Source organism: Balaenoptera physalus, assembly GCF_965194825.1.
Source record: "Balaenoptera physalus genome assembly, chromosome: X".
Lineage (NCBI taxonomy): Eukaryota > Metazoa > Chordata > Mammalia > Artiodactyla > Balaenopteridae > Balaenoptera > Balaenoptera physalus.
In genome coordinates, this window is record NC_138903.1 from 37364246 (window position 1) to 37374775 (window position 10530).

Sequence of the window (10530 nt, forward strand, 5' to 3'; positions counted from 1 at the left end):
ATATAATGGAATACTACTCAGCCATAAAAAGGAATGAAATTGGGTCATTTATAGAGATGTGGATGGACCTAGAGTCTGTCATACAGAGTGAAGTAAGTCAGAAAGAGAAAAACAAATATATATTAATGCATATATGTGGAATCTAGAAAAATGGTACAGATGAACCTATTTGCAGGACAGGAATAGAGACGAAGATGTAGAGAATGGATGTGTGGACATGGGCGGAAGGGGAGGGTGGGATGAATTGGGAGATTAGGTTTGACATAAATACACTACCTTGTGTAAAATAGATAGCTAGTGAGAACCTGCTGTATAGCACAGGGATCTCAGCTCTGTGCTCTATGATGACCTAGATGGGTAGGATGGGGGTGGGGAGGGAGGTCCAAGAGGGAGGGGATATATGTATACATATAGCTAATTCACTTCATTGTACAGCAGAAACTAACACAACATTGTAAAGCAATTATACTCCAGTAAAAAAAAAACCCAAAAAACAAAAAATAAGTCTATTTCTCTTTCATTTGAAAGAAGTCCAGAGATAAACAGACCAAGGCTGATATGGTGGCTCCACAGGCATCTGGGGCCCAGGTTCTTTCTATCTTTCTACTCCTTCATCCTTAGGGCATGGCTTCTATCCTTCAGGTCACAAAATGGTTGCTGGAAGTCTATAATCACACCCACATTCCAGGCAGGAAGTAGGGGAAGGGCAAGGGACAAAAGACCTCTCCTAGAGATCTCACCACCAACTTCCACTTACATCTCAATGGTCATCCTTAGATGCAATCATTTTCTATCGGGCACATCGCTACCCCCAATAATATAGGGGTACTGTTGGTAATAGAGAAGGGAAGAAAGGGGACTGGGTACACATGTCTACCACTTTTGCTAAGTGAGCTTTCCGCAAAATAATTTGGTTTCCCAGATTCCTTTATTCAGAGCAGGGGGGCTCTTAATGGGGAACATGGGTATTTCTGATCCATGTAAACTTATGTTCAGAGTAAAGGAACATGTCCTTCTTTAAGTCGGTACAGTGGTACCCAGATTACATATCAGTTTGGGGCCTTTGGATATTCCAAGACAGTGCTTGAATTGATTTTCAGGGGCTAGGAATCTTTTTCAGGTTGGCAGTCCTGGAGCCTGGAGTCCGGGCCCTCAGGAGTGCCAGCCAGCTGGTTCTCTTGGATCTGGCCACCTTCCCAGGGCACTGCCACGGAGCAGGGCATCCCCAGTGCTTGCAGGGTTGCCAACCTCTATCCCCACCTCTATCCTCGGGATTCTCTACCCCTTCCCGCCCACTCTGAGGGATGTCTCTCCCCTCCTGTTCTTCCCTTGTCACCCAGCAGGACCTCTTCGATCAACACAGGCTTTCCCTAAAGACTGGAAAGAGGACTTGCCTTGAGCAGCTCAGTTTTTTTTGTTTGTTTTGTTTTGCTTTGTTTTGTTTTGATTGAAGTATAGTTGATTTACAATGTTGTGTTAGTTTCTGGGGTACAGCAAAGTGCTTCACTTATATTTATATATATATATTATTTTTCATATTCTTTTCCATTATGGTTTATTACAGGGTATTGAATATAGTTCCCTGTACTATGCAGTAGGACCTTGTTGTTTATTTTATATATAGTAGTTTGTATCTGCTAATCTCAAGCTCCTAATTTATCCCTCTTCCACCCCACTATCCCCTTTGGTAAACATAAGTTTGTTTTCTATGTGTGTGAGTTTGTTTCTGTTCTGTAAATAAGTTCGTATGTGTCATATTTTAGATTCCACATATAAGTGATATCATATAGTATTTGTCTTTCTCTTTCTGACTTACTTCACTTAGTATAATCTCTAGGTCCATCCATGTTGCTGCAAATGGCATTATTTTATTCTTTTTTTTATTGGAATATAATTGCTTTACAATGTTGTGTTAGTTTCTGCTGTATAATGAAGTGAATCAGCTACATGTATATAAATATCCCCTCCCTCTTGGACCTCCCTCCCACCGCCCCCATCCCACCCATCTAGGTCATCACAGAGCACCGAGGGAGCCTGATACCTCCAGCTCCGTTTTTCTTTCTCAGGATTGCTTTGGCTATTCAGGGTCTCTTGTGTCTCCATACAAATTTTAAGATTTTTTGTTCTAGTTCTGTGAAAAATGCCATTGCTAATTTGACAGGGATTGCATTGAATCTGTAGATTGCCTTGGGTAGTATAGCCATTTTGAAAATATTGATTCTTCCACCCCACAAACATGGTATATCTTTCCATCTGTTTGGGTCTTCTTTGATTTCTTTCATCAGCATCTTATAGTTTTCAGAGTACAGGTATTTTGCCTCCTTAGGTAGGTTTATTCCTAGGTATTTTATTCTTTTTGTTGCAATGGTAAATGGGAGTGTTTCCTTAATTTCTCTTTCAGATTTTTCATCATTAGTGTATAGGAATGCAAGAGATTTCTGTGCATTAATTTTGTATCCTGCAACTTTACCAAACTCATTGATTAGCTCTAGTAGTTTTCTGGTGGCATCTTTAGGATTCTCTATGTATGGTATCATGTCATCTGCAAACAGTGACAGTTTTTCTTCTTTTCCAATTTGTATTCCTTTTATTTCTTTTTCTTCTCTGATTGCCATGGCTAGGACTTCCCAAACTATGTTGAATAATAGTGGTGGGGGTGGACATCCTTGTCTTGTTCCTGATCTTAGAGAAAATGCTTTCAGTTTTTCACCATTGAGAATGATGTTTGCTGTGGGTTTGTCGTATATGGCCTTTATTATGTTGAGGTAGTTTCCCTCTCTGCCCACTTTCTGGAGAGTTTTTATCATAAACGGGTGTTGAATTTTCTCAAAAGCTTTTCCTGCATCTATTGAGATGATCATATGGTTTTTCTCCTTCAATTTGTTAATATGGTGTATCACATTGATTGATTTGCATATACTGAAGAATCCTTGCATCCCTGGGATAAATCCCACTTGATCATGGTGTGTGATCCTTTTAATGTGTTGTTGGATTCTGTTTGCTAGTATTTTGTTGAGGACTTTTGCATCTATGTTCATCAGTTATACTGGACTGTAATTTTCTTTTTTTGTGATATTTTTGTCTGGTTTTGGTATCAGGGTGATGGTGGCCTCGTAGAACGAGATTGGGAGTGTTCCTCCTTCTGCAATTTTTTGGAAGAGTTTGAGAAGGATGGGTGTTAGCTCTTCTCTAAATGTTTGATAGAATTCAGATGTGAAGCCATCTGGTCCTGGACTTTTGTTTGCTGGAAGATTTTTAATCACAGTTTCATACCCTCCCCCAGCCACCTCACTGTGAGTGGGCCCCTCCGAGCGTGAGAACCCCTCCCCTCCCCCAGCCACTGGTCCCATCTCGCCTCTACTTTTCCTCCCCCCTCCCTCCCATGCCCCCAGGACCCACGTGGCCGGAGGGGGCCCTTGAGGGTGGTGGTTCAGGCCCGGGACCCCAGCAGGCTCACTGGGGTCCAAGCAGGCAGGGGAAATGCTAGTTGCATTCCCTTTCCTATCCCCGGATCCCCCGAAGGTCTCTCCCCATCCCCACTGATCCCCTCACCGTGAGTGGGCCCCTCTGGGAGTGGGAACCCCTCCCCTCCCCCAGCCGCCCCTCAGGGGCACTGGTCCTGTCCCACCTCCACTTCTCCCCCACTCCCTCCCCCACACATCCCACCCAGTCATGCAGGGGTTCCTCCCATCCCCTTACGTGTCCGAGGTCCCCCACCAGCACCTGGTAGGTGCCCTAGTTGTGATGAGACACGAACTCCACGTCCTCCTACTCTGCTATCTTCACTCTACCCCTATTTTATTCTTTTTCAGCTGAGTAATATTCCACTGTATATATATACCACATCTTCTTTATCCATTCATCAGTCGATGGACATTTAGGTTGCTTCCATGTCTTGGCTATTGTAAATAGTGCGAGCTGCTCAGTTTTGACCCTCCAGAGGCCCTAGGGCAAGGAACTACACATGCCTGACCAGGCCTGCCCAAAAAGCATATAAAAGACTAGTTCAATACTTCATCCTGCCGTGAGTGATCAGTTGGGACCACCCTTGGAATGCTAAGGACCTTAAACTTTATTCTGCAGGCATCAGAAGCTACTGGAGCTTTTTTCAAGAAGTAAAGTGGAGTAGAGATTGGTTCAAGATGGCGGAGTAGAAGGACATGTGCTCACTCCCTCTTTCGAGAACACCGGAATCACAACTAACTGCTGAACAATCATCGACAGGAAGACACTGGAACTCACCAAAAAGGATACCCCACATCCAAAGACAAAGGAGAAGCCGCAATGAGATGGTAGGAGGGGTGCAATCACAATAAAATCAAACCCCATAACTGCTGGGTGGGTGACTCACAAACTGGAGAACACTTATACCACAGAAGTCCACCCACTGGAGGGAAGGTTCTGAGACCCACATCAGGCTTCCCAACCTGGGGGTCTGGCAACGGGAGGAGGAATTCCTAGAGAATCAGACTTCGAAGGCTAGCGGGATTTGATTGCAGGACTTCGACAGGACTGGGGGAAACAGAGACTCCACTCTTGGAGGGCACACACAAAGTAGTGTGTGCATCGGGACCCAGGGTAAAAAGCAGTGACCCCATAGGAGACTGAACCAGGCCTACCTGCTAGTGTTGGAGGGTCTCCTGCAGAGGCAGGGGAGGCTGTGGCTCACCATGGGGACAAGGATACTGGCAGCAGAAGTTCTGGGAACTACTCCTTGGCGTGAGCCCCCGCAGAGTCTGCCATTAGCCCTACCAAAGAGCTGGGTAGGCTCCAGTGCTGGGTTGCCTCAGGCCAAACAACCAACAGGGAGGGAACTCAGCCCCACCTAACAGCAGACAAGCAGATTAAAGTTTAACTTAGCTCTGCCCACCAAAGCAACACCCAGCTCTACCGACCACCAGTACCTCCCATCAGGAAGCTTGCACAAGCCTCTTAGATAGCCTCATCCACCAGAGGGCAGACAGCAGAAGCAAGAACTACAATTCTGCAGCCTGTGGAAGGAAAACCACATTCACAGAAAGATAGACAAAATGAAAAGGCAGAGGACTTTTTAGCAGATGAAGGGACAAGATAAAGCCCCATAAAAACAACTAAATGAAGTGGAGATAGGCAACCTTCCAGAAAAAGAATTCAGAATAATGATAGTGAAGATGATCCAGGACCTCAGAAAAAGAATGGAGGCAAAGATCGAGAAGATGCAAGAAATGTTTAACAAAGACCTAGAAGAATTAAAGAACAAACACCTAGAAGAATTAAAGACAAACAAACAGAGATGAACAATACAATAACTAAAATGAAAAATACACTAGAAGGAATCAATAGCAGAATAACTGAGGCAGAAGAACGGATAAGTGACCTGGAAGGCAGAATGGTGGAATTCACTGCCACGGAACAGAATAAAGAAAAAAGAATGAAAAGAAATGAAGACAGCCTAAGAGACCTCTGGGACAACATGAAACACAACAACATTCACATTATAGGGGTCCCAGAAGGGGAAGAGAGAGGGAAAGGACCCGAGAAAATATTTGAAGAGATTATAGTCGAAAACTTCCCTAACATGGGAAAGGAAATAGCCACCCAAGTCCAGGAAACACAGAGAGTCCCATACAGGATAAACCCAAGGAGAAACACGCCAAGACACATAGTAATCAAACTGACAAAAATTAAAGATAAAGAAAAATTGTTGAAAGCAACAAAGGAAAAACGACAAATAACATATGAGGGAACTCCCATAAGGTTAACAGCTGATTTCTCAGCAGAAACTCTACAAGCCAGAAGGGAGTGGCATGATATATTTAAAGTGATGAAAGGGAAGAACCTACAACCAAGATTACTCTACCCAGCAAGGATCTCATTCAGATTCAACAGAGAAATCAAAAGCTTTACAGACAAGCAAAAGCTAAGAGAATTCAGCACCACCAAACCAGCTCTACAACAAATGCTAAAGGAACTTCTCTAAGTGGGAAACACAAGAGAAGAAAAGGACCTACAAAAACAAACCCATAACAATTAAGAAAATGGTCATAGGAACATACATATCGATAATTGCCTTAAACATGAATGGATTAAATGCTCCAACCAGAAGACACAGGTTCGCTGAATGGATACAAAAACAAGACCCATATATATGCCGTCTACAAGGCAGCCACTTCAGACCTAGGGACACATACAGACTAAAGTGAGGGGATGGAAAGATATTCCATGCAAATGGAAATCAAAAGAAAGCTGGAGTAGCAACATTCATATCAGATAAAATAGACTTTAAAATAAAGAATGTTACAAGAGACAAGGAAGGACACTACATAATGATCAAGGGATCAATCCAAGAAGAAGATATAACAATTATAAGTATATACACACCCAACATAAGAGCACCTCAATACATAAGGCAACTGTTAACAGCTATAAAAGAGGAAACTGACAGTAACACAGTAATAGTGGGGGACCTTAACACCTCACTTACACCAATGGACAGATCATCCAGACAGAAAATTAATAAGGAAACACAAGCTTTAAATGACACAATAGACCAGATAGATTTAATTGACATCTATAGGCCATTCCATCCAAAAACAGCAGATTACACTTGCTTCTCAAATGCACACGGAACATTCATCAGGATAGATCACATCGTGGGTCACAAATCAAGCCTTGGTAAATTTAAGAAAATTGAAATCATATCAAGCATGTTTTCCGACCACAACGCTATGAGATTAGAAATCAATTACAGGGGAAAAAACGTAAAAAACACAAACACATGGAGGCTAAACAATACGTTGCTAAATAACCAAGAGATCACTGAAGAAATCAAAGAGGAAATCAAAAAATACCTAGAGAGAAATGACAACGAAAACACGACAATCCAAAACCTGTGGGATGCAGCAAAAGCACTTCTAAGAGGGAAGTTTATAGCAATACAAGCCTACCTCAAGAAAGAAGAAAATTATGGGTCAGATCAATCCAAGCAACTTGAAAATCAAACTCCTCTCCCAAATCTTCAAAAAAAAAAAAACAAGAAAAATCTCAAATAAACAATCTAACCTTACACCTAAAGGAACTAGAGAAAGAAGAACAAACAACACCCAAAGTTAGTAGAAGGAAAGAAATCATAAAGATCAGAGCAGAAAAATGAAATAGAAACAAAGAAAACAATAGCAAAGATCAATAAAACTAAAAGTTGGTTCTTTGAGAAGATAAACAAAATTGATAAACCTTTAGCCAGACTCATCAAGAAAAAGAGGGAGAGGACTCAAATCATTAAAATTAGAAATGAAAAAGGAGAAGTGACAACAGACACCACAGAAATACAAAGCATCATAAGAGACTACTACAAGCAACTCTATGCCAATAAAATGGACAATCTGGAAGAAATGGCCTTGGCGTGTTTCTCCTTGGATTTATCCTGTATGAGACTCTCTGTGCTTCCTGGACTTGATTAACTATTTCCTTTCCCATATTAGGGAAGTTTTCAACTATAATCTCTTCAAATATTTTCTCAGTCCCTTTCTTTTTCTCTCCTTCTTCTGGGACCCCTATAATTCGAATGTTGGTGTGTTTAATGTTGTCCCAGAGGTCTCTGAGACTGTCCTCAATTCTTCTCATTCTTTTTTCTTTATTCTGCTCTGCAGTAGTTATTTCCACTATTTTATCTTCCAGGTCACTTATCTGTTCTTCTGCCTCAGTTATTCTGCTATTGATTCCTTCTAGAGAATTTTTAATTTCATTTATTGTGTTGTTCATCATTGTTTGCTCTTTAGCTCTTCTAGGTCCTTGTTAAGTGTTTCTTGTATTTTTCTCTATTCTATTTCCAAGATTTTGGATCATCTTTACTATCATTACTCTGAATTCTTTTTCAGGTAGACTGCCTATTTCCTCTTCATGTGTTTGGTCTGGTGGGTTTTTACCTTGCTCCTTCATCTGCTGTGTATTTCTCTGTCTTCTCATTTTGCTTAACTTACTACATTTGGGGTCTCCTTTTTGCAGGCAGCAGGTTCGTAGTTCCCATTGTTTTTGGTGTCTGCCCCCAGTGGGTAAGGTTGGTTGAGTGGGTTGTGTAGGCTTCCTGGTGGAGGGGACTGGTGCCTGTGTTCTGGTGGGTGGGGCTGGATCTTGTCTTTCTGGTGTGCAGGACTGCATCCGGTGGTGTGTTTTGGGGTGTCTGTGACCGTATTATGATTTTAGGCAGCCTCTCTGCTAATGGGCAGGGTTGTGTCCCTGTCTTGTTAGTTGTTTGGCATAGGGTGTCCAGCACTGTAGCTTGCTGGACATTGAGTGGAGCTGGGTCTTAGCGTTGAGATGGAGCTCTCTGAGAGAGCTTTCGCCGTTTGATATTATGTGGGGCTGGGAGGTCTTTGGTGGACCAGTGTCCTGAACTCGGCTCTTACCCCCTCAGAGGCTCAGGCCTGATGCCCGGCTGGAGCACCAAGACCCTGTCAGCCACACGGCTCAGAAGAAAAGGGAGGGAAAAAAAAAAAGAAAGAAAGAAAGAAAAAAATAAATAAATATAAAATAAAGTTATTAAAATTAAAAATTAAAAAATTTTAAAACATATTATTAAAAATGAATAATTATAAAAGTAATAAAAAAAGAAAGAAAGAGAGAGCAACCAAACCAAAAAACAAATCCACCGATGATAACAAGCGCTAAAAACTATACTTAAAAAAAAACAGCAGGGGGTGGGGGTGGGGGTGTGATGAATTGGGAGATTGGGACTGACATGCATACACTGATGTGTATAAAATGGATGACTAATAAGAGCCTGCTGTATAAAAAATAAATTAAATTAAATTAAAATTTTTTTAATAAATAAATAAAATTTAAAAAATAAAACAGAAAAAAAAAAGTTCTTGCCTTCCCATAAATTAAAAAAAAGAAGAAGTAATGTGACATGACCAGATGTACATTTTAGAAAGATAATTCTGGAGGCAGTGGGGAGATTGGACTGGACTAGGGAGACGTGAAAGCAAGGACACCAGTTGGGAGGTGCCTGCCAGGTTCTCAAAGAGAAACAATGAGGCAGTCTAGATGGTACCTTTAAGGGAATTTGGTTATAAAACTGATAGAATGTGATGTTGTAAGTGGGAGATATAAAGAGAGGGAAAAGTGAATCTGCATTTTCTACCTTTAGTGGCCGGATAATGATTTCAAGCATTAATTGAGTACTATATATACCTGACATTGTTCTAAGTGCTTCACATGCACTAATTCATTTAATGCTCCTGCACTAGGTATGATTATTACAACCATTCTAATTTTACAGATAAGAAAACTGGGCCCCAAGAAGTTAACTTGCCTAAGGACACATAACTGGTAAGTGGAGGAGCTGGGATGCAAATTGAGGCAGTTTAGCTTCAGACACTGTACGCTTAATCATTATGCTCCGCCATGGCACGTGACAGTCCTAGAGATGTCATTCATGACGTCTGCCAATCCCCAGCACCTTCTGAGTGAGACTGTTCCACCCATGGCCCGTTGGAAGGTGTTTTCAATGGAACACCTGACTCCACCCACTTGCAAAAGCTGATGGGACCAGGGTGAGCACTTAACCTGAGACAAAAAAAATCCACAGGCCCAGAGAAGATTTCCTCTCACTTGGCGATTAAAACTAGGACACGCTGAGGAACTCATCAGTTAACCATGGGAGCAGAAGCTAAAAGGTCACAATGTGGGTAGGCCCTGAGTCAGCAGAGGTTATGAGGGAACAGAAAGGATGCATGAGTAAGCAGAGGATGTGATCATCAGGGAGAGAAGACAGCAGATTGCCCAAGAGTGGGGGAGATGTGATGAGAGGGCGGCCTGGAGGAGTCTCAGGCTCTTGCTGCCTTGGCTCCTTTCTGCCTTTTGTGGCCTGATGAGGCCCTGAGGCCTGTCTCCCTGATTTCCACACATGGGACCTACAGTTGACCTTCCTGAGGAGGAACTGTTTTCTAAAATTTAAAAAGTCCCGAAAAAAAAAAAAAAAAAAAAAAAAAAGTCCCAGACTTCCCTGGTGGCACAGTGGTTAAGAATCTGCCTGCCAATGCAGGGGACACGGGTTCGAGCACTGGTCCAGGAAGATCCCACATGCCATGGAGCAACTAAGCCTGTGCGCCACAACTACTGAGCCCACGCTCTAGAGCCTGCAAGCCACAACTACTGAGCCCGTGTGCCACAACTGCTGAGGCCCACACGCCTAGAGCCCATGCTCCGCAACAAGGGAAGCCACCGCAATGAGAAGCCCATGTACCACAAAGAAGAGTAGCCCCCACTCACCGCAACTAGAGAAAGCCCTCATGCAGCAACAAAGACCCAACACAGCCAAAAATAATAAATAAATAGATAAATTTATAAAAAAATATCTAAAAAGTCCCAATTAAACTGGAGATACTGTCAACAGAGAGAGGGACAACAAGAGGAGGAGGAGCTGAGGAAGGAGATGTCCATAGAGGTCTTTGAAAAGTTTCAACATATTCCTGGGAATCTAGAAGGCAACCTGCATGCATAGGGCTGTGCACATGCCGGGGAGAGACCTGAAAAAGTCCTCATCTCTCA